Here is a 23,846-nt window from a genome sequence, read left to right on the forward strand (position 1 = left end):
GGCTAGAAGGCATATGATCGTATCAACTGCCACAGAAAAAGCATTTGACAAAATCCAACTCCAATTCATAGTAGAAATTCTCAGCAAGGTAAGAATAGAAGGAATTATCTCAACCTGATTTAAAAAAAAAATACAGGAACTATACAGCTAACATCATACTCAATAATGAACACTTCACCCTAAGAATTCATACTGTACAAAAATACCCATTCTCATAACTCATTCAATATAGTACTGAAAGTTCTAGCCACTGTAATAAAGAAAGAAAAATAAATAAATGGCATATAGATCAAACAAAAAAATAAAATAAAAATTCCCTTGTTTTCAGATGGCATGATTATCTTTGTAGAAAACCCAAGACATCCATAAAATAGTTCCTAGAATTAATACATGAGTTTGTCAAGATTGCAGAATACAAGATCAACACACAAAACTCAATCAAGTTACTATGTAACAATGAGCCTGAGGACACCAAACGTAAACATACAAAACCATTAACCATCAATGCAAATAAAATAAAATAAAATAAAAAACAAGCATATACGAAGGCCAAAAAAAAAAAAAATAAATAAATAAATAAAATAAAACAAAACATTGTAAAGGATCTATACATGGAAACTTAGCACAAAACACATTTTTTGGGGAGAAATCAAAGAAGGCTTAAATCAATGGAGACAATCCAATCAATGGAGACAATCCAATCAGAAAATAAGCAAAAGAAATGAACAACATTTCACCTAAGAGGATATACAGGTGTTGTATAAACAAATGAGAAGTTATTCCACATCATTAGCCATTGGGAAAATGAAAATTTAAACTACAATGAGATTTCTTGCTTTGGCAGCATATATAGTAAAATTGGAATGGTATAGAGGAGGTGCAGAGGTATGGCTTCTGCAAAAGAAAGGTACACCATTTTGTGAAGTGTTCGATATTTTGATTTCTTTTTCTAATGCTTACAGATTGAAAAAATTGACAATAAAGTAAGCAAAGAAACTTACCCAATTGAGGGCCACTCCAGCTTCAAACCCTTAATTCCTCACAAAAAGAAAACAAGCAAAAAATCACCCAAATTGAACCAAAACAAAAAAGCGTGAGATATCCCTAAGCCCCTATCAGAATATCTATACTTAAAAATAGTGACAGCACTTAACACTGGTGAGGACATCATGAAACAGGATCATTCATACACTCCTGGTAGGAATCATAATGGTGCAGTCACTTTGGAAACATTTTTGCAGTTTCTTTAAAAACTAAACATGAAACAGACATATAGCCCTGCAATTGCACTCTAAGGCCATTTATTCCAGAGAAATAAAAAGTTATATTCACACAATAACTTGTACATGGATTTTCACTTAGTACTTTAATTGTAATAACAAGAAACTAGATCAGTACAGATGTTCTTCAACTGCAGAAGCTTTAACAAACTGTGGTGCATCTATATCATGAAATACTACTCAGCAATAGAAATTAACAAACTGTTAATACAGGCAAAAACTTGCATGAATCTGCAGGAAATTATGCTGAGGGGAAAAGCAATCCCAAATGAATACATAGCATATAATTTTCATTTATATAACATTTTTAAATGACATAATATGAGAAATAGAGTAAAGATTAGTGATTCTCAGAGGTACCCCCAGGTGGTGGCTGGGGGAAGGCAGAGGTGTGGGAGGGACATGAATGTGCTTCTATACGGGCAACCCAAGGGATCTATATGGTGTTCAGTATCATGACTATAGTGGTGGATACATGAAACCACACAGAGGATAAAACTTGATAGAACTAAACCCACATACATGCACACACACATATAAGTACAAGTAAAACTGGAGAAATCAGAGCAATACTAGTGATTGTATCAATGTCAATATCTTGAGCACCTGGGTGGCTCAGTTGGTTAAGCAACTGCCTTTGGCTCAGGTCATGATCCTGGAGTCCTAGGATCAAGTCCCACATTGGGCTCTCAGCTCCATGGGGAGTCTGCTTCTCTCTCTGACCTTCTCATAGTTAAAAAAAAAATATATATATATATATATATATTTATATATAAAAATATATAAATATATATATATATATCAAAATTAAAACCATAGTGAAAATATGATTACAAGAAGATGGCTGAAGTAGCAGGAAACATCTATTGCTTAGGAAGTGAAAATCTGCATTATATTTTTAAATCTCTCCTTTGTGTTTGTGTGATGACATAGATAAAATAATAATAGATAAAATTTGGTGACAGCTGAAAAGAATACCTGTTATATTTCCATATATTGATTTAAGTAAAATAAGTACTATAGAAACATCAGGGTGGCTCAGTCAGTTAAGCGTCTGCCTTTGGCCCAGGTCATGATCCCAGAGTCCCACTGTCCTGGAATAACCCCGTATGTTATATTTTTAAATGTCTGAACCATCAAGACATGTTGTCAAGGAATTTCTTACCTCTTTAACTGATTTGACTCACTCTTGATGCTCAGAATATTTTGTTTTCAATGTGTTGAGGAGTGTATTCTCTATTTATTATTTATTTTGAACATGTTCATGTTTGTCATGAGCAGAATATAAAAGACATTTTAGGAATTACTAAAGACATTGTGAAAGTGATTTGAATACTATTCAAATTTATTTCCACTTTATTAGTATCAAAGACCCAATTATAAATTGCTGTGACTTATTTATTAGACTTTTAGTACACTTTTATCCCTTTGATTTGATTTTACTTTTTAAAGTATCTTCACATTTTAAACTATAGGAATACAAAGATCCAAATTACCATCTCCAATACAGGATTAATTTTAACCTTTTAGCAGTTCAATTTTTGTATTGAGGCCATAATTCTTTTGGCATATCAATTAAATATACTGCATAATACTTTATTTTCTATTTCACTTTTTTTTAAAGATTTTTTTTTCTTTTTTTTTGAATTATTAATTTTTTATTTTTTATAAACATATATTTTTATCCCCAGGGGTACAGGTCTGTGAATCACCAGGTTTACACACTTCACAGCACTCACCAAAGCACATACCCTCCCCAATGTCCATAATCCCACCCCCTTCTCCCAAACCCCCTCCCCCCAGCAACCCTCAGTTTGTTTTGTGAGATTAAGAGTCACTTATGGTTTGTCTCCCTCCCAACCCCATCTTGTTTCATTTTTTAAAGATTTTATTTATTTATTTGACAGACAAAGATCGCAAGTAGGCAGAGAGGCAGGCAGAGAGAGAGAGGAGGAAGCAGGCTCCCTGCCAAGCAGAGAGCCCGATGTGGGGCTCGATCCCAGGACCCTGAGATCATGACCTGAGCCGAAGGCAGAGGCTTTAACCCACTGAGCCACCCAGGTGCCCCTTATTTATTTCTATTTTCTATTATGACCAAGCCCAAAATAAATTTCTGAGCTTTTTGTTGTTTATTTTTTATTTTTTATTTAATTGTTTTCAGTTTAGGAGTCTTGGCACTAAACAGGGCCCTGGTTTAAAAAGAAATAACCACAAACAAACAAACAAATCCTCGAAAAATGAACACCAACAAACTACCCTCACGGTAGGAAATAGTAAATTAGCAGAGGTAGAAGTCGACCTTAAAATACTTATATTTGACACACCTGGGTGGCTTAATTGGTTAAGCATCTGCCTTTGGCTCACCTCATGATCCCAGGGTCCTGGAATGGACCCCACATCATGCTCCCTGCTCAGCAAGAAGTCTGTTTCTTCCTCTCTCTCTGCTCCTCTCCCCAAGCTGGTACTCTCTATCTCTCTAATAAATAAATAATAAAATAAAATCCTTGTAGTCTTTATGATTTGACTTCAAATTTGATTTTTTTTTTAATTTTCATGGACACTGATTTAATAAACAAACTTTTAAATACTTTATTAACCAAGACAGAAAATTCAGATTAGAAGGTAAAATTAACATCATTCACTTTACCATCCCAGTAATTCAGTGCCCATCTACTGTGGTGACAGTTTAATTATAAAAGGTCTGTTAAAATATTTATATGGTGGTAAAAAATTTGGAGAGACTAATAAAATTTATAACTATAAGTATCTGATGTGATATCTATATTTTATGATTATAGAAAAAAATTACTGTGTGTATTTTTTTTAAGATTTTATTTATTTGTTTGAGAGAAAGACAGAGTGCAAGAGTGGGGAGGAGGAGCAGAGGGAGAGAGAGAAGCAGACTCCCTGCTGAACATGGAGCCTGAAAACGAGAACACAGGGCTCAATCTCAGGACCCCAAGATCATGATCCTAGTCAAAGATAGACCTTTAACCAACTGAGCCACCCAGGTGTCCTAATGTGTGTTTTTTGTGTGGGGGGTTGTATCAATTCTTTAGATCCATTACTCAACCAAAGTCACCTTTACCAAAAAGAAAAAAAGTTATGTTCTAGATTATTTATTTAAAGCAATATTTGAGGGGCGCCTGGGTGGCTCAGTGGGTTAAAGCCTCTGCCTTCGGCTCAGGTCATGATCCCAGGGTCCTGGGATCGAGCCCCACATCGGGCTCTCTGCTCAGCAGGGAGCCTGCTTCCTCCTCTCTCTCTCTCTGCCTGCCTCTCTGCCTACTTGTGATCTCTGTCTGTCAAATAAATAAATAAAATCTTTAAAAAAAAAAATTAAATAAAGCAATATTTGAGGGGTTCCTGGGTGGCTCAGTTGAAGGGCAGACTTCATCTGTTGAAGGACAAACTCTTAATTCTTGGTTCAAGTCATGATTTCGGGGTTGTGGGATGGAGTCCCACATGGTTCCAAACTCAGCACAGAATCTGCTTGAGTTTCTCTCCCTCTGCCCCTCCCCACACACACACTCTCTCTTGCTCTCACTCTCTCTCAAATAAATAAATAAATCTTAAAAAAAAATAAAGCAACATTTGGCATAGCAAAATTCCAATATTTCTCTAGATGGGATTGTCTGGGAAGTTCACTGTGATGTACAGAGCATTTTACTTATTCTGGAAATCATTATATTTAGGTCAATCCACTTGTGAAATTTGTACTTACTGTCTTTTTAATTAATTTGATGATATTAGGTATATATAATAAATAATATAATTACATAAAATTATATAATGCATATTATATATTATAATATACATGTACACACACACACACAAACATACACTGACTGCAAGTTCAGAGCCCTTTCCTTCATGACCATACCTGAGTCTTCTAACAGCCATATGCGATAGGTGCTATAAAAGGTATTGTACCTGTTCAGTGCATGAAGGAAAAAAAGAAGGGAAACTTTGAATCACTTGCCCAGGTTTACTAATTAGTCATTGTCAGAATTAAACCCAGGGAATGTGGTTACAAGTGGAATGTTTTGTCATGACACCAGCTCCAGAGATGAAAAAGCAATGAAATCTTTGCAAGTGAAGTTTAAAGTCAGAAAGCTGCTCATAATTTTCATTCACCTTGCATTCACCTTGCAAACAAGAGGATATATTTACTATAATTACTCTTAATATATATACATGTAAATGAGCTGTAAATAATATCAGCAAGCATCAAACGCTCTCCTTTTCTCAGTGGGGTGGACATTCAACAAGATAATATCCTGTATTGGTGCTAACCAGATGCATTTTTTGGTGAATATTTATGTCAGTGACCTTCCTTATAGAAGATTTTCTATTGTTATATGACTACCTGGGCATTCGTTTTCAAGAACAGTGTTATTAGAAGCCTTCAGGATAAATGCCGTTGGAAAAAGTTCAACTCTGAAGCGACATACTCTGATGTTATAAGAATCCTTGAGCCATGTTGAGTCACCCCACCCTTAGAGATCATTTCCCACATGATCAGGAAGATAGCGTTACAACATAGATGAAACCTTCTGAAAAGTCAACTTGTTGAATCTTTACTTAACCTCTTTCATGTCAAAGGCAGCACTTTATAATGGGCCTGATCCAGAATAATTTTTCAAATCTCTAATTTTTCATGAAACCAGCTGTTTTCAGCAGTTGGTATCTTAAGAGCATCTTTTTTAAGGGCTACACTATGTTACTGGGTTATATCATTGTTAGTTCCTACCCTGGCTATTCTTACACTATGGGCACATGAGCAACTTTTCGTATATATTTGAGTTCTGCTGAGTCATTTTGCTTTTGTGACTCATATATAAAGATGTTGACTTATACCACTGAACAGTTGAATAAAAACAGGATAACCCCCCCCCCCAATAAACCTGAGCTTATCCTCAGGAGTGAGGAGATTAGTCCCTTGTTATCTTCTGTTAGAACAGAAAGAAGACACTGAAGCAGCCTTGATTAGCCTTACTGATAAACAAAAAGCAGCAGCACCCCCAGTGGACTCTCCAGCAGCATTCCATGGCAGCCCCCAGGGCTGCCTTTCAGCTGACCAGTCTTACTCCTTCATGCCTGTCAAGCCTGTCCTGTCAATCCCAGGCCTGGAAAATTCCAACCGGTGTTTCTTCGACTTTTGCTCTAGCTCCTGGCCAGTATTAGATCTAATGCAGAAATGACAGGCCAAACTTCCACTGGGTCTTTCTTTTCCACTTCTGGTAATTCTTTAGTGAAGACACCATAATGATTGCACAGACTTTCTTTCCCCTCAAGTCTTCTACCTCTTCATGTTAACCCTTTGTCTCAGCTAATGCCTTTAAAATCCATCTGCAGCGAGCTCCCATGTTTCTCTTACTTCTAGCCCAATGTACTTCTTTTTCTACATAGATATTCATTTTTTCCCTCCAAAAAAAGAAAGATTCCACTTCTTGACTTGTGGCAAATACTGATTTTATTTTTCTCTCACTTCTTATATAACGTGTATTGTCACTACTCTTTCCATTTCCATTAACAAAGTTCCTTTTAGCTTAAATCTCCTCTAGCTCAGTTACAACTCTGCAAACCCTCACTTAATAGGTAACTGTTTAGTTGCCTATCTTATTGGATTATGAAATGCCTTAAATGTGTAGACATGAGAGCTTATGACTGGACCTGGGCCAAAGATCTGAAGTCATGCAGATAAGTATAAGAACTTGTACCCCCAATGTTATCATTTCTAAATCTCAGTATTTTCAAATATTAAAAAAACCACCAGTGCCTTGATTAATCTATCATTTTTAACAATCCTTTAGTTTGGACTAGGTGTGTTCATTTCAACTATTGGATTGTAAAATCTTTGAGAATATGAGCCAGTTTTTTCTTTTTTTCCTTCTCTTCTTTTTCTTGGTCTTTCTTCTTCTCAGTCTCCATTGTTCATAATAAATGCTCAAAAATCTATGAATTGACCTCCAAATGCTTTAAAACTTAAACTGGAGAGTGTGGCTGCTGACCAGGAGAAATGATTCTCACAGGAGTAAGCCCTGAACCCTGGTGGGGCTCTTTTCTCCTGAGCGGGAGAAAGAACTCCCAGTCATGTATGAATAAACTACAAAATAGATCGTCTAGTAGTGACTGAACCATGATGTCTCAGGGAAGCACTAAAACCACACTGCAGTTTAATATCTCAATGGATAGAAATCTTTATTCATAAAAATGTAATTCAGGAAATATCATAGCATTGCTTTACTACCCCTTAGCTTATCATTCATTGATTGGGTCTAGAACACAGGGTGAGATGTAATTTATAAGCACTTGACGTACATCTGACAAGGACCAAAAAATACATGAAAGAAGATGATGAAATTATTTTGGCTTGGTGCCAGTGCTAAGGGAGTTTATTACCAGAGTCAGTACATTACTTCTTTTTATCTTTAGAGAATGTGGATCACATTCCAGTTCAGAGAGAGGTGCAACAAATAATAGATCTTCCAAAGTGGGAAATTTTTGCACAGGAAAGTGACAAAAGGCTTAAACTAATACTCTCCTAGAAATGCTGCCACAACGTTACTGCTATAAAATGTAGTGAACAGAGCAGATACTAAGAACATAAGAACCTGTTGATAATTTTCTCAGCTCTGTTTGGAAATTTAAAAGTAAAATATTCAAAACAAACACATAACAAGAGGATCTAAATTCTAAAACTTACTAGTCCGTTTCTAGCATGCAGTGAACCATAGAGACTCCAGTAGCTGAATAATTTGGAATGGACTGCTTTCCTGATCTGCCAACATGGACCTTGTTAGTGTGGCTATTCACAATGATGAGGAATATATTCTTTTGCTCAGTTCATGTTTTTAAATAGTTGCTATATGCCAGACATTAAACTATGTCCTAGAAATATAGTCAAACAAAATAGTATCTGTGCCCTTGAAGACTTACAATAAAGTAGATTAAGAGGCTTTTCTTGAGTTTCAGAATTAAATCCAAACATAAATATACATTAAAAAATCGTGTCTGTTTCTGATTATCCATATTACCATTTTCCTCTATTGGTGCAGAAAACTTATTAGACAGATTGAGGAAGAGAAAATCAGTTAGATGTAAAGCTAAATAGTATTAGATAAAATTTAAAATCCTTAATATATTTATGAATTTATTCATTATTTAAAGTATCTGTCTTTCCAGGAAATACGTCATATACTGTAAACAGTGGAATTTCCTCACCTATTAGTCAAATGCGCTCAATTCAATGAGAAAATATGCCATTGTTTCTTCATGCCTATCAATCAATCAATGAAAAGGTTTTATAGGTACCTACGTATGTTTTACATATGTTTTACCTACATATGTACCTACATAGGAACCTACATATGTTTTATCTACATATGGAGGTAAAACTTTGACATTCTCTTTCTCCATTGGTACCATTTGAGGTATTCTAATTTTCCAAACAGAAAATGACTAGAATTTAACCTTTTCTTGGAATGTCAGCCATCTCCAAACAAAGATAATGTAAGGTCTAGATAGGCCACACTCTTATCATAATTTCATTATTTTATAAGTAAAATGATAGCCCCTTCAGCATTAAATTATTACCTTATACGATTTACCCTCAGCAGATTCTAAATCACCAATAAAATGTTTCATGTATTCAAGGTTTTTGCTGAAAGTCTTACAGATGCTGAATCCATCTTACCTTGAAAAACTTAAATATGAAACTAGAGGTTAGGAAGTGATGAGTGTCAGCATAGTGTCATGTGATAACATGTCATGGACCAGTAACAGAACTTTGGTACTTGTGACTCATACTAGTGAACCACAATGAATCAGGCAGGCAGGGCTATTTCTAAGTTACTTACTCAGAAGGTCTTTTCTTCATTGTTGGATGTTCCTGAAGAATATGCATCTCCTATGTATTACACACAGATCACATTAATGAGGTTCACTGTTTTAAAATTTATGTCATTAAGAGAATTTAATTTTGATGAATGATTGGGTTTGAAAGACTGTATTTTTTGAATATATATAATAAATTAAATTAATAATATTAGTCCTAGAAAAATTGATGTGCCTTCCTTAAAATTGCAGATAACAATAAAAGTAAAATTGGCTTATAAGAAGATATAAAGTTAATTTGAATTGGAATGTGCCAATTATATTCATTGGAATATTATTAGATAAAATTCATATAATGAATATTCATTATATTCACTGGATATATGTTATTCATCAATGGATCATAGAAACCTATGATGGTAAATTTAATACTTGGCAATGCTTATTTCGTTCAAGTAGTTCATTGACCTCAAATGCAGAATCAAATCCTCTCTAAGTATAGACTTCTTGTTTTAATTTACCAACAGATTTAAACTTATTATTTATTCAAAGAAACTATCTTGACTATAAAAATTACATTTAGGAGCGCCTGGGTGGCTCAGTGGGTTAAGCTTCTGCCTTCTGCTCAGGTCATGATCTCAGGGTCCTGGGATTGAGCCCCACATCAGACTCCCTGCTCAACAGGGAACCTGCTTCCCCCTCTCTCTGCCTGCCTATTTGTGATCTCTCTCTCTCTCTCTCTGTGTTAAATAAATGAAACCTTAAAAAAAAAAAAAGATTACATTTAAGTTCTTCTAATTCCATTACATTTAAGTAACTTTTTTTTTTTAAGATTTTATTTTTATTTATTTGAAAGACAGAGATCACAAGTAGGCAGAGAGAGAGAGAGAGGAGGAAGCAGGCTCGCCGCTGAGCAGAGAGCCTGATGTGGGGCTCAATCCCAGGACTCCAGGATCATGACACACTGAGCCACCCAGGCACCTCGACCACAACTTTTAATAAAGAGCTGAACTCTGAGTGAACATGACACAGAACTACAATTGCATGGACTGGTATATAGGACACTATGTAGAGAAGGTAAGACTGACTGCCAGAAGCCCCACAAAACTTGGCCATTGCAAGCAGGAAGTTAATATGGAGATGATGGGAGAAGAAAGATCCCGATTGTTCAGAAAAGGTATGAAAACTTCTTAGGAAGTTGCCTGAGAATTATGGCCAGCTAACATTTCACCCCATTTGTGTCAAATTCTCATTTTCTAAAGGGTGTAGATATCCTCTGGATCTAATCCCTTAATTAGAACAGGTGTAATTAAATTCCAGCAAAGAAAGGAAGACACCAGTTGAATAGAAATAGGTGTAAATTGACTTCAAGTAGCAAATTCTATAGTATCCCTAGGGCTCTTACAGACTTTTAAAGTGGTCTTGAATTTTGTATAGCTAAACTTAGTATGTAAGTATTCCCATGAAGCTGATATCCTCCAAATTATTAGCTTACAAATTAAACATAAACAATATGAAATACAGCAAAGTCAAATAATAACACAAGTCAATGCATGATTTGGGACCAATCAGGTCATAGAATTAAGGCAAGTGGGTATTTCAGCAGTAGGCAGACTAAGAACTACGGTCTAGTTTCACTCCTTACTGGCTTTACCATAGTGGGAAATTTGCCTCATCTATTTGCTTCTCAATTTCCTCATTGATTAAACAGTTAAAATAAAAGCTACCCACGGGATTAAAGATGTATATGAATTTGCCTAGTACAGTGCTCAGTAAAATGGTAAATGATTACTGTTGTCATTGCTGCTATAACTGCCACTATGAACAATAAATGCAACAAGGGTTGAAAGAAAGTATACGGTTCTGTGAACTTTAGCACCCTGGGAGAGTTTCACCGTAGAGACAGTTTGTGCCAGTATTTGAGTGTTGAGTAAGTTATGTATAGGCAGAAAGGATTCTGTGAGTGGGAAGAGACTTCATTCTACTAAAGGGGGATGGTGGGACGCCTGGGTGGCTCAGTTGGTTGAGCAGCTGCTTTCAGCTCAGGTCATGAACCCAGCGTCCTGGGATCGAGTCCCACATCGGGCTCCTTGCCCCACAGGGAGCCTGCTTCTCCCTCTGACTCTGCCTGCCACTCTGTCTGCCTGTGCTCGCTCTCACTTGCTCTCTCTCTGACAAATAAATAAATAAAACATTTCAAAAAAATAAAATAAAATAAAGGGGGATGGTAACAGCGTTGTGCAGACAGAAATATCCCTGACGGGATTTAAAGAGGTAATGAGTAGACTGATCTAATAAGGAATCCATTTTAGGGAGATATGGATAATAAAGGAGGAAAGGTAAACTTGGGACCTAATTGTAGGATCTTGAATATCTGCTAACCCTTGGGCTCTTCTCTGTGAATAACTGATAATGAGCTGGGTTATAATTAATGGACCAGTGTCAACCAGAAGAGAGGTGTGTGGTCATAATCTACAGAGCTGTTCTCATCACTGACATTTTAAACAAGTTATCAAAGACTTAGCCTTCATAATTAGAGAGAGACTCTCTCTGGAGCAAGAGAATTGAGAGTTACATTCTATTCTTCACTGAGCAGATGATAGTTGAAGTAGGGGAGCACATCCATAAAAGAATTAACATAATAATTAAGCAACCAGAAACCTTTGTCACGGAAAGATGGAAAATTTGGGGTATTGTCAATGAAGCTCATAGATATTTTTTGAGAGCTGAGTAAAGATTTTCCCTTCTCCTCCTCCTCTCCTTCTTCTTCTTCTTCTTCCTCTTCTGATTATATAGCAAAATGCAAGGGATTCCAGATTTCGTAATAAACATAGTCCCAAAAATAAAAGGAGAGGTATTCAAAGTATTTATAATATAACATATTATATATATTATGTTTACTATATTTATTATATATAATATTATGTATAAATATAAATTTATATTTATATGTAATATAAATGTATATCATATAAAAACTATATTATAACATAAATATTATATTTTATATTTACTATAGCTTATTATATTGTGTATTATAACACTTCTGCTCTGTATTTACTTTCAAATTATTACTTAAAGTAAAAAAATTCCAGCTGGATTCTGTTCCAGTCCTTTTTAAATAGGCCAGGCATTCCTGTGTCTGATAAAAAGAAAAAGGAATTATCTGGCTTGTATAATGATCTGAGGCTCTCTGAGTCTGTTTGTAAACTATGTCTTTCAGGAATGCAAGTCATTTAGAAGTGTAAATCTTTCTGAGCTATAGAATGTGGCAATTTCTATATCCAACCAGGGATGGGCTAAGCTAACAGCAGACCACCAGTTTTACTTTTTTTGTTTTTAATTCTCTGTATTTAGCTAGGGAGAAAGAATCCTCAGGAAAACCATGTTAGCAAATGTTCAAGAAATCAGGCTGTCATGTGAAAAAATATAAACTTATTTGCAGTGTCACAAGGTAGGCCAATTCTAGTTTTAGATAAGAAATATTTTATAGAATTGGCTGAAAATAGCTTAGCTGGTTTCATGAAAATGGAAATATTCAAGCCAAATGTGGATGATCAGTTGTTTGTGAGGCTAGAAGAAGCTATCAATTAATTTGGTGATTTTCATTCTGTCTTCATATCAGCATCACTTGAAGGTTTTTTAGAGCTACACTGACACCAGACCCCTTCCTCAGACCAATTCATTAAAACCTCTGGTAGTTAAGCCTACGGGCACTGACATTTTCATTAAGCAGCAGGGTTGTGAATAACTACATCAGCTAAGGTAACTGCAGGTTGTTCCACAGCATCTATCCTATCTGTAACATTAATCAGGAGAGTTCCATGAAGTCAGTTAGCATGGGCAATCATGGGATGGTATGCAGAGTGGATTGAGAGTAATCCAGTTTAGAGGCAAGTGAGGTAAGGAGGGGCCTTCTGTGAGTCCAGCTGATCATGACGACTTCTGCAGTAAAATGCATTGATTTATAATTAGAAAAGGTTTTGTTTTTTTTTTTTTTAATTATCAATAATATTAAAGAAACTAAGTGAAAATTTGAAAGCATTCTTTAGCTTCATCTTCCATCTCTCATGTACCCCTACCACTTCCCCCAGCACATGCATTTGTCCTTGTGTTCTGGCTGCAGTAGATTCTTGAAGGTTCTGAGACTATTATAAATAGAATTTCAGTCACTGAGACCAGTCTTCCAGGGTAATTGTCCTCCCTTCCCTGCCTGATAAAATCACTTATCTCTAAGACCTTGTTTGACTATCACCTTCTCTGAAAATTTCCCTGAATTCCTCAGAACTAATTGTTTTCTCTACTTTTTTCTGTAATATTTTTAACTTAGTCCAAGAGCTGTATTTTTCATGTTGCATTTTAGTTATTTTTATTCATGGTTGTCTTCCTAGATTTTGTTTGCTCTTCTGGGCAACAACAAGGAGAGATAATTTTTTAAAAAAAAATTCAGGTTTTCTTCAGGGAATGATAAAATCACTGATGGAATCACAGAAGTTAATTGAGGACATTTTAGTTTGAAACAGTGGCTGGGCACACATTTGTATATACCCTGTAATTACAGTACTTGGAAACCCATTTCTGAAGAGCTTTTGAGAAATGTCAGGCACAGAAATTTAGATTCAGGATTTATGCGCAGAGAAGAAAGAGTTAAAGGTCAACTTATTTATTTATTCAATAATTTTGTTCATTGACTTCTATATGTAAAAGTATGGTGCTAGCAGCTAAGGATATATTGGAAAACATATGGCTGGATGGCACTATCCTTTTGGAGCTTACATTTCAGTGCAAGGGGGAAGGAGGGTAGAAATGAATTTCTGATGCTGAGTACATATGCAGAAAATAGCATGTGGCTAATACTATGGACACTAGAAAATGCTCACTTTAATAAGCAGGAGAAGGAAAATAACTGTTAATAACAATTATATATTATTTTCTCTACTAGCTAAATATTAATTGTTGTTAACAATTAAATTATTTACAATGGACCATTCAGTCTACTACTCATTCTTTCTTTTTTTTTTTTTTTAAAGATTTTATTTATTTATTTGACAGAGAGAAATTACAAGTAGATGGAGAGGCAGGCAGAGAGAGAGAGGGAAGCAGGCTCCCTGCTGAGCAGAGAACCCCATGCGGGACTCGATCCCAGGACCCTGAGATCATGACCTGAGCCGAAGGTAGCGGCTTAACCCGCTGAGCCACCCATGCGCCCAACTACTCATTCTTTCAACACTGTAACATACTTCTCTGGATTAAACAGAGCCAACTGAGAATTTTATGCCAAATAGAGTAGTTACATAAAATATAGCAAGTCCAGTTAAATTAAACTTCAGATAAATGAAAAATAATTTGTTTAGTATAAATATGGCATATGCAATATTTAGAATATTTAGACAAGTATATTTAGACATACTTGACCTAAAATTTATTTGTTGTTTGTCTGAAATTTACATTTAACTGGGAATCCTATATTATTATTGCTAATTTTGTGAACCCTAATTCCAAGATTATACCATTTGACTCTTTGACTCTTTGATTATACCATTATACCAAGATTATACCATTTAAATTATGTTTAATATATTTTTCTTCAGAATATTGTCATATATAGAGATAATTTATGAAGGGAAAATAACAGAAAAGTCAAGTTGATGGACGGTCTTTAGTTTGAAGTCTAGACATTCAACTGGTATTATAAAATTATAAAAATTATACCTGTATCTGATTATTCACTCAACAAATATTTACTATTGATTTTATTACCAGGGTTTAAAGTCAATAAGAACATCAAATATATTACACAATTTTATATAAAAAAGATACTCGATAGAAGCACCTGGGTGGCCTAGTTGGTTAAGCATCCAACTCTTGATTTTGGCTCAGATCACAATCTCAGTGTCCTGGGATCAAGCCCCGTGTCAGGCTGTGTGCTCAGCAGAGCCTCTTTCTCTCTCTCCCTCTCTCTGCAGAGCTTCTCTCTACCTCTGCTACTCCTCTTGCTCACACACACAGTCTCTCTCTTTAGAATAAATAAATCTTTTTTTTTAAATGGCACCCTAATATAACTTCATTGTTGATCAAGTACAATTGCATTGGTTTATGTTTTGTAAAATAAAAATAGCTGTTTAGACCAAGTTATTCATTCCTGTCCCAACAAGATTGGTACAAATCATTAACTTTTTAATTGACTTTTATTTTGCTTTGTATACTAGGAAAATATTAATAAATTGCACATATTGAATCAGTTATAGCAGACATCTATTGAATAAAAATTTTTATTCATCAGGCAGATTTTTGTCACAGTTATCAATACACAGCTTTAGTTAGCTTTATTACTAAAGAATCTTGCCATCTGGGAGAAAAATGTTTGCAACCCTTCAACTGTAAAAACAAATATCTCCTATATATAAATAAAGGACAAATAGAATTTGAAACTAAAAACACAGTACAACTTACATTAGCAATCCACAATGAAATATTAGCTCTAGATCCAACAACATGTATACAATATCTATATGAGGAGAGCTATAAAAATCTGATCAATAAGATCAAAGAATTAAATAAATGAAGAGATGCTGCATGATCAAAGATAGGTCTAATATGGTTTCAGTTCTTTCCAAATTTATCTATAGATTCAATGTAATACCAATTAAAATCCAGCAAATTATTTTACATATATAAACTCAATGGTTATAATATTTAATTGGAGAAGAAAAAGACCCAGAGTAGGAAGAAGAATAAAGTTAGAGGGTTGGTGCAACCTGATCTTAAGACTTACTATAAAGCTATACTAATCAACACAGTGTAGTATTGGCAAAGCCTAGACAAATAGATAAATGGAGCAAAATAGTGAATCCTAAAACAAACCCCCATAAATATAGTCCACTGATGTTTTGCAAAGGAACAAAAGCAGTACAATGAATTAAAGATAGTCTCTTCAACAAACAGTGGTGGAACAACCAGACATTCACATGCCAGCAAACTAAATCTAGACAGAGATGTTACACTCTTCATAAAAATTCACTAAAAATAATCATAACCTAAATGTAAAAAACAAAACTATAAAGGCCCTAGGAAATAACACAGAGAAGATCTAGATGACCTTGGATGTGATGATCCCTTTTTAGGCACAACACCAATGGCACAACCTGTATTCATAAAACTTGGACTTCATCAAAATTAAAATTAAAAACTTCTGCTTAGAAAAAAAAAATCAAGAAAATTAGAAGACAAGTCATAGATTTGAAAAAAATATCTCAAAAACATATCTGATAAAGGACTGTTATGTAAAATATAGAGAATTTCTACAGCTCAACAATAAAAAAAAAAAAAAAAACTTAAACATGGACATAAAAACATTAGTAGATATCTTACCAAAGATATATAGTGACAAATAAGCCTTTGATGTTCCACATCATGTTATTACGGAAATTCAAGTTAAAACAATGAGCTATCAGGGCACCTGAGTGGTTCAGTCAGTGAAGTGCCTGCCCTTGGCTCAGGTCATGAACCCAGGGTCTTGGGATTGAGCCCCATGTCAGGGCGCAGAGGGAGTCTGCTTTTCTCTGTCCCTCTACCTGTTGCTCTCCTTGCTTGTGCTTTCTCTCTCTCTGTCAAATAAATAAACAAAATCTTAAGGGGCGCCTGGGTGGCTCAGTGGGTTAAGCCCTCTACCTTCGGCTCAGGTCGTGATCCCAGGATCCTGAAATCGAGCCCTGCATCGGGCTCTCTGTGCAGCAGGGAGCTTGCTTCCTCCTCTCTCTCTGCTTGTATCTCTGCCTACTTGTGATCTCTCTGTCAAAAAAATAAATAAAATCTTTAAAAAAAAAAAAAACTTAAAAAAAAAATGAGATACCATTACATAACTTAGAATGACCAAAATCTAAAAGACAGACAACAGCAAAATGCTAGTGAGCATGTGGAGCAATAGGAACTCTCATACATTGCTGAGTGAAATACAAAATGGTATAGCCACTTTGAAAAACATTTCAGCAGTTTCTTATAAAATCAAATGTATCTTAACCATGATCCAGCACTAGTTCCTTGGTATTTACACAAAGGAGTTGAAAACTTATTGTTTACACAAATACCTGCACAGTGATGTTTATAGCAGCTTTATTCATAATTCCTCAAATTTGGAAGCAACCAAGCTCTCCTTCAGAAGACAAATGGATAAATAAACTGTGGTACAACTAGGCAATGGAATATTATTCAGCAATAAAAAGAAATGAGCTCTCGAGTCATGAAAAGAAATGGACAAAACTTAAATGCATATTACTAAGTGAAAGAAACCAATCTGAGAAGGTTATGTAGTATATTATGTCAAAATATGACATTCTAGAAAAAGCAAAATATGGATACAAGGAAAGGTTAGTGGCTGGCAGTGTAGGGGGCAGGGAGCAGAGAGAAACAGAAGAGAGAGAATTTTTATGAATGAAAATGTATGATATTATAATTATGGATATATGTCATTACATATTTATACAAAGCCATTTAATGTTCAACACCAAGAGTGAATCTTTAGACAAACTATGTACTTGGTTAATTATGGTGTGTTAGTGTAGGTTCATCTTTAGTAAAGAATGAAGCATTCTTGTGAGTAATGTTGATAATTGGGGAGTGTATGCATGTGTGAGAACAGTGAGTATATGAGGAATCTCAGCACATTCTTCTCTATTTTATTGTAAACCTAAACTGCTCTATAAATTACAAAGTTTTTAAAACAAAGAATGAATCTCTTGGGCACCGGACCGATAAGTATCCGGCTGTTGATTTTGGTTCAGTTCATAATCTCAGGGTGGTGAGACCGAGCCCTGTATTGTACTCTACACCCAGCAGGGAGTCTACTTGACATTCTTTTTCTCCCTCTCCCTCTGCCCCTCAGCCTGCTTGCACTCTCTCTCCCTCTCTCTAAAATAAATAAATAAAATCTTTTAAGAAAAAGAATTAATCCCTATTTAATTGTTTTATTTATGATTGAAGTATAGTGGATATACAATGTTATATTAGTGTAAGTTGTACAACATAGTGATTCAACAATTCTATACATTACTCAGTGCTTGCCATGGTAAACATAATCTCTGTCACCATACAACATCATTACAATATTGCTGACAATACTCCCTATACTGTACTTTTTGTCTCCATGATTTATTTATTTTATAACTGGAAGTATGTTCCTCTTAATCATTTTTATCTCTTTCACGCATACCCCTACCCACCTTCCCTCTGGTGTTTTCTATTTTTGAATCTGCTTGATATTTTTTGTTGGTTTTATTATGTGTTTTTAGATTCCACATGTCAGTGAAATCATATTGTGTTTGTCTTCCTCTGACTTATTTCACCTAGAGTAATGTCCTCCATGTACGTCCATGTTGTCACAAATGACAAGATCTCATTCTTTTTTGTAGCTTAGTAATATTTCTGTGTGTGTGCATGTGTATGTGCGTGCACGTGTGTATACATCACATCTTCTTTATCCATTTATTACTGATGGGGCACTTGGATTGATTCAATATCTTGGTTATTGAAAATAAAGCTGCAGTAAACAGAGGGGTATATATCCTTTTCAATTAGTGTTTCCATTTTCTTTGGGTAAACACCCAATAGTGGAATTACTGGATCATATGGTATTTCTATTTTTAATTTTTTTGAGGGAAAGAATACCTCATTTCTTTTCTATCCAATAAAGGTAATGATTTATAGAGGAGCAAAACTTCCCAGCCCAAAATATGCCTCTTTGGCATATGGATTATTTCAGGCTTATAATTTCTTTTAAGAAATAGAGGTTCAGGAAAAACCTTTGACCTTTCCCCTAACAGCCTAAAAGAATTTAGATAGAGGACATGCTCCAGGAAGGAAGTTATCACCATGGATAACAACTGTATACAGTTGACCCTTGATCAGTGTAGACATTAGGGGTGCTCTCCCCCATCCCTTGCAATGGGAAATCAGCATTTTGACACTCCAAAACTTAACTAAGACTGCTGTTGATTTAAAGCTTTACCAATACCATAAGCAGTAAATTAAAACATATTTTGTAAATTAAATGCATTATATATTTTATTTTTACAACAAAATATACAGAAAAAAAATGTTATCAGGAAATTCATAAGGAAGAGAGAATACATTTATATTACTGCATTGTAAAAAATCCACATATTATGTACCCATGCTATTCAAATCCATGTTATTCAAGAGTTAACTGTGACATGAACTTTTGGAAAGTCTTAAAATTCCTTTTTATGTCCTATTGTTTCTGTAGGGCCTGGTAGCAAACATTTGTTTAATTTACTCTTTTTAATCTTCCTATGAACTACCCTTTGGCATCCCAGACATCTACACCCATGTCTCATATTTCAAGATGATACATATATTTCATTCTCTCAACTGTCTGAAATTTCTTGTGTTTATGTTAATTCCCCATACGTAGGTAATTAAATCTGATTTTCTTCTGTTAATTTGTCTTGTGTCACATAGGATCACACAAAAGAACTGTAAAAGGCAGAGAAATATCTTTTTTCCCAACAGGTTGCACCCATAACTTAGAGTAACTGACAGATTTTATAAATCAAATAAAATTTAGAAAGGCCAGCTACTTTAGAATAAAGTAATTGGGTGAGAAAATTTCATTCTCACTCAGATAAAAGGCCTGAATTATCCTGATGTTTCATCCTGAGAGTTACTTTTAATTGTATCTGGTATTCATCAAATATATTTTAAAGATTCTTCCACCTCACTGGGGTAAAATTTTTAAAAAACAAGCAGTTGACAAACCAATCAGTAATGGTAATTTGAGTAATGTTGATACCACTTCGATATTAATATTATTTGGAATAATAATTTTAAATTATTGATAATTTCTAATTAAGGACCTGCTATTTATTTCCCATTGAATGCATCATATTAAATCCAGTTACATTTAAATGAAGCATTTATGGTTTCAGGCTAGAAAAGCAATATAATATGATGTAATATGAATCATAAGTCCTAGATTCTAGCCTTAATTCCAAGATTTTATTCTAATTAGCTGTGTGATCTTTGGCAAAGTATAATACATTTCTTGAGATTTTTTGTTTCCTCGTGCATAAAAGATAATATCTCTTTGCTCATTTTTCAGATGTATTACCAATATGATATAAGATCATTAATGCAAAAATGTGAACTATAATGCAAGAAAGAAAATTCTGCCTTATTTAATCTATTCTTGGTCTTGGTTTTCTTTGATTTGCAACCAAACCTAAAACTAACATATGCAGATTTCAACTTAGGAGAACTGGGTAAAAAATCCTTCAGATATTAAGATGATGTAAAAGCATGGAAATTCAATCAGAATATATTCAGTGATGCAATCAGATTACACAATAGCATTTATAGTATGATCTGAAAGTGTAGAGAGCACCATATTAACTATTAACAAAATTATCCTGCATAAGAAATGAGCCCCAAAACTCAATTGCTTACAAAAATAATTAATTACTTCAGTTGCAAGTCTATTGATCATCTAGGAATTGGTTAATTAGGAAAGACTCTGGTGGACTTGGCCCCAACTTGTTTGTTGGGTCCAGTGGGTCATCTTTATGAGTTATTATCCTCTGAGTCCAGCAGTCTAGCTTTTTTTTTTTTTTATTTACTTACTTATTTATTTTCCATGACAATGGAGGAAGTATAAGAAAGCAGGCACATTTCAAGCCACTGCTTGTGTCACATCTGCTAATATCCAGCAACCAAAGAAAGTCATATGACTAAGTCCATAATCCAGACACATGAAAGTATATACAACCTTTAGTGGGAGAAAATGCAAGTCACATAGCAAGGTCAAGGATAGATAGGATAAAAAATTATGACCAGTAATTAAATCCTCTACAATTACAGAATTAATTTTGACTGACACGCTTATAGACAATTTTATTTCCTTATATTTGAAACTTATTTTTTCTAATTTAGATTGAATAGTTGCGATATAGAATAGATTCATAAAATGTAATTTTAAAACATTTTACCCATTCTTTAAGGCTCATTTCAATGCCACTTTCTCTTTAAAGTTTTCTGAGAGAACAGAATAAGCTAGTACTTTCCTTCTCTGAACTATGAAATATTTATATTTATGACTTTCATATGGAATTTCTCTTTTTTTTTCTTTTAATTAGCACTATTTGTACTCCTTTCCCATTAGACATCAGATCAGAGATTATGCCTTGCTCAGACATGCATCTACTTAGGCAAGTTTTACACAAAGAAGATGCTCAGGAAATATTTATCAAATGAGTTTGTGAAACACAGTCAAATAAAAATATAAAGGAAAATTTCACAAAATATTCATGAAACAGATATTGACAGATCATACCCCAAGTATTTGAAACCCATAAATAACTTGTAGAGACTTTAAAGGTAGAATTGAGACCTTGCTTTCATAAAGGTGGAGGCTACCATATTTTTAAAGTAATGTTTGTGTGTCTTTATTCATTCCTTCTCATTGGTAAGGAGAGGCTTACATACGTAAAGTAAATTCTACTGACTAAAAAATGGGTTATTTTATTAATCTGTAGTGCCTCCTTATAACAGGCCTTTAGAAAAGTCTCACCTAAAGTGATCGTAATATCTGGTTTAATTCCCTTTCCCAGATGTCTCTTATAATTCTTTATGCCACTTGGTCTTTTCAAACTATGTCACTTTTTTCCAGACCTGTAAATCTATAATTTTAAATGGATTTATTCAAAGTATCAGTGCTCATTAGCAGGTTTCTTCAGAAATCTTTCCATCTCTCCAAAGTGATCTATCATATACCGGGTGTGGGGGAGGGTGCTGTGGCTCTCTGTATCTCTGAGAAAAGGGCTCTTGAGTTGTAGTCCACAAAGAAGAGGAAGGGGTAGCAATATTAAAAAATAAATAAATAAATAAATAAATAAATAAATAGTTTAATCCCTTTTCCTGAGAAGTTCACTTCATGATAGAAGTGATATCTGAAAATAAGTGTGCCATTATACAATACCAGGAAGCTCCATACACTTTATAGGACTATTAGGGTATAGTGATTTATGAAGAATTTTATAGCAAGTTCATGTAATAAACCACCAAAAAAGAGCTTAGTTTTGCTTTTCATTGCTATGGACCCCTTAAGAAGACTAATAGTTATTCTGGTTTAACTTCTAAAGAGGGCAGCCGGTTTTACTTGTGCAGATACTTCTTCACATGAAAATGTCAGGGGAGAAAAAGAATAAAGAGTCTTTGTGTTTCACAACTGGAAATTGAAATCCTGATGGTAATTCTTTATGACCTTTGGAACAAGTATCTAGAAGGATAAAGTTATGGCAGCTTTGTATTTAGAGATAAGGTATGTATGTAAGAATAGGCCTAAGAAGGGACACCCACCTCGGGACAGGAAAGAGTGTCAGGACTAAAAGTTCTGTGAGGGATACAGTGACCAGAGACAGTTTATTTTCAGTCTCTTTCTTAGGTATCAAGAGCTCAATTTTAAAAAACAAACAAACAAACAAACAAAGAAACCATAGCTTTTGGGATATCTGTGAGCCCTGTAGGGGTTGGGGGTGGAGGGAGCTAAAGAAGCAGCCATGGGCTGAGAGCCAAGTGAGGGGCCCCCATGGTAAAGTTTAGATCTGGAAGGTAAGAGTCACAGGTGGAGCTGTCCAACTGAATGGGTTCCACTAGTTTGGGCAGGAAGCTGGAAAAGAACCCACATTAGATGCAATTTCAGCATTGAACAAAGATAACAGACTCACCAAGATATTCTGCACTCACTAGGAACTGAGGTTGCTATGGAAACCATGAAACTTTTCCGAACCAAAAAAAACCACTTGAAACTACATGGTTGTACCAACTCAGGGATGAGAAGCTCCTGAAAAAAATATTCATAGAGGCAGTGCCTGCTGCATTAAACTTGAATTTGGGCAAACAAAAAACATGTGACACCACTTTTATTGTTATTGTTATTGTTACTGTTACTGTTATTGTTATTGTTATTGTTATTGTTATGTGTGGTAAGAGAGCTTAACATAAGATCTACCCTTTTAACAAACTTCCAAGTGTACAATACAGTATTATTAACTATAAATGCGATTTTGTACAGAAAATCTCTAGAACTTTACTTGCTCTTTTAGTGTTATTAGTGTTTTTATCCATTGGATTGGGAAGAACAATAAAGACATAATATTTAATACTGATAATGATGAAAAGAAATTAATATTATTACACACTTTTGGTGAAAGTGGTATTTTTTGAAATGTAATTTTAAGTTCTAGGCTGCTAAGGTGGAACTATCCCAGTAACTCTAATTAGGGCCCCCCTCATTTTTCACAGTTGGCCTTGGACCTCTCCTATGAATATTTTTAAACCTTGGAAACAGGAATTATACACATGTTATTGTGTATAACATGAGACTCAGTGTTTTAGAGGGTATGGTTTCAAAAAATGTATATCACTGGCTCTTTTTCCTCCAGACTCATACTCCTCATGTGTCTGTAGGAAATGTGGTAAGAGCTGGTGGGGATATCAGCTCTATCTTATTTAATGTGGTGCTCTTATAAGGTCATTTTAAAATTTTTCTTTACATTTTTCCATTTGCCTAAAATTATATTCATAGAAATGAAACTGGATTGTCACTGATTTTACCTTCTCTGAATTCAATAGGTTATTTTTTCTATTAATTTAACTTTATATATTAAGCAAGAGCTAAAGCACGAGAGTCCACATTACCCATATCCCTGCTGACCC

At 34.6% G+C, this 23,846-nt stretch overlaps 1 non-coding gene across 1 annotated transcript; it reads left to right on the forward strand.

The window, feature by feature from the left end:
- The first annotated feature begins 832 nt into the window (after positions 1-832).
- Positions 833-939, forward strand: LOC131834979 (U6 spliceosomal RNA). Its single transcript, XR_009355063.1, has one exon. It is a non-coding gene; the product is annotated as a U6 spliceosomal RNA (small nuclear RNA).
- The last annotated feature ends 22,907 nt before the right edge of the window (positions 940-23,846 follow it).

Source organism: Mustela lutreola, chromosome 6 (genome assembly GCF_030435805.1).
Source record: "Mustela lutreola isolate mMusLut2 chromosome 6, mMusLut2.pri, whole genome shotgun sequence".
Lineage (NCBI taxonomy): Eukaryota > Metazoa > Chordata > Mammalia > Carnivora > Mustelidae > Mustela > Mustela lutreola.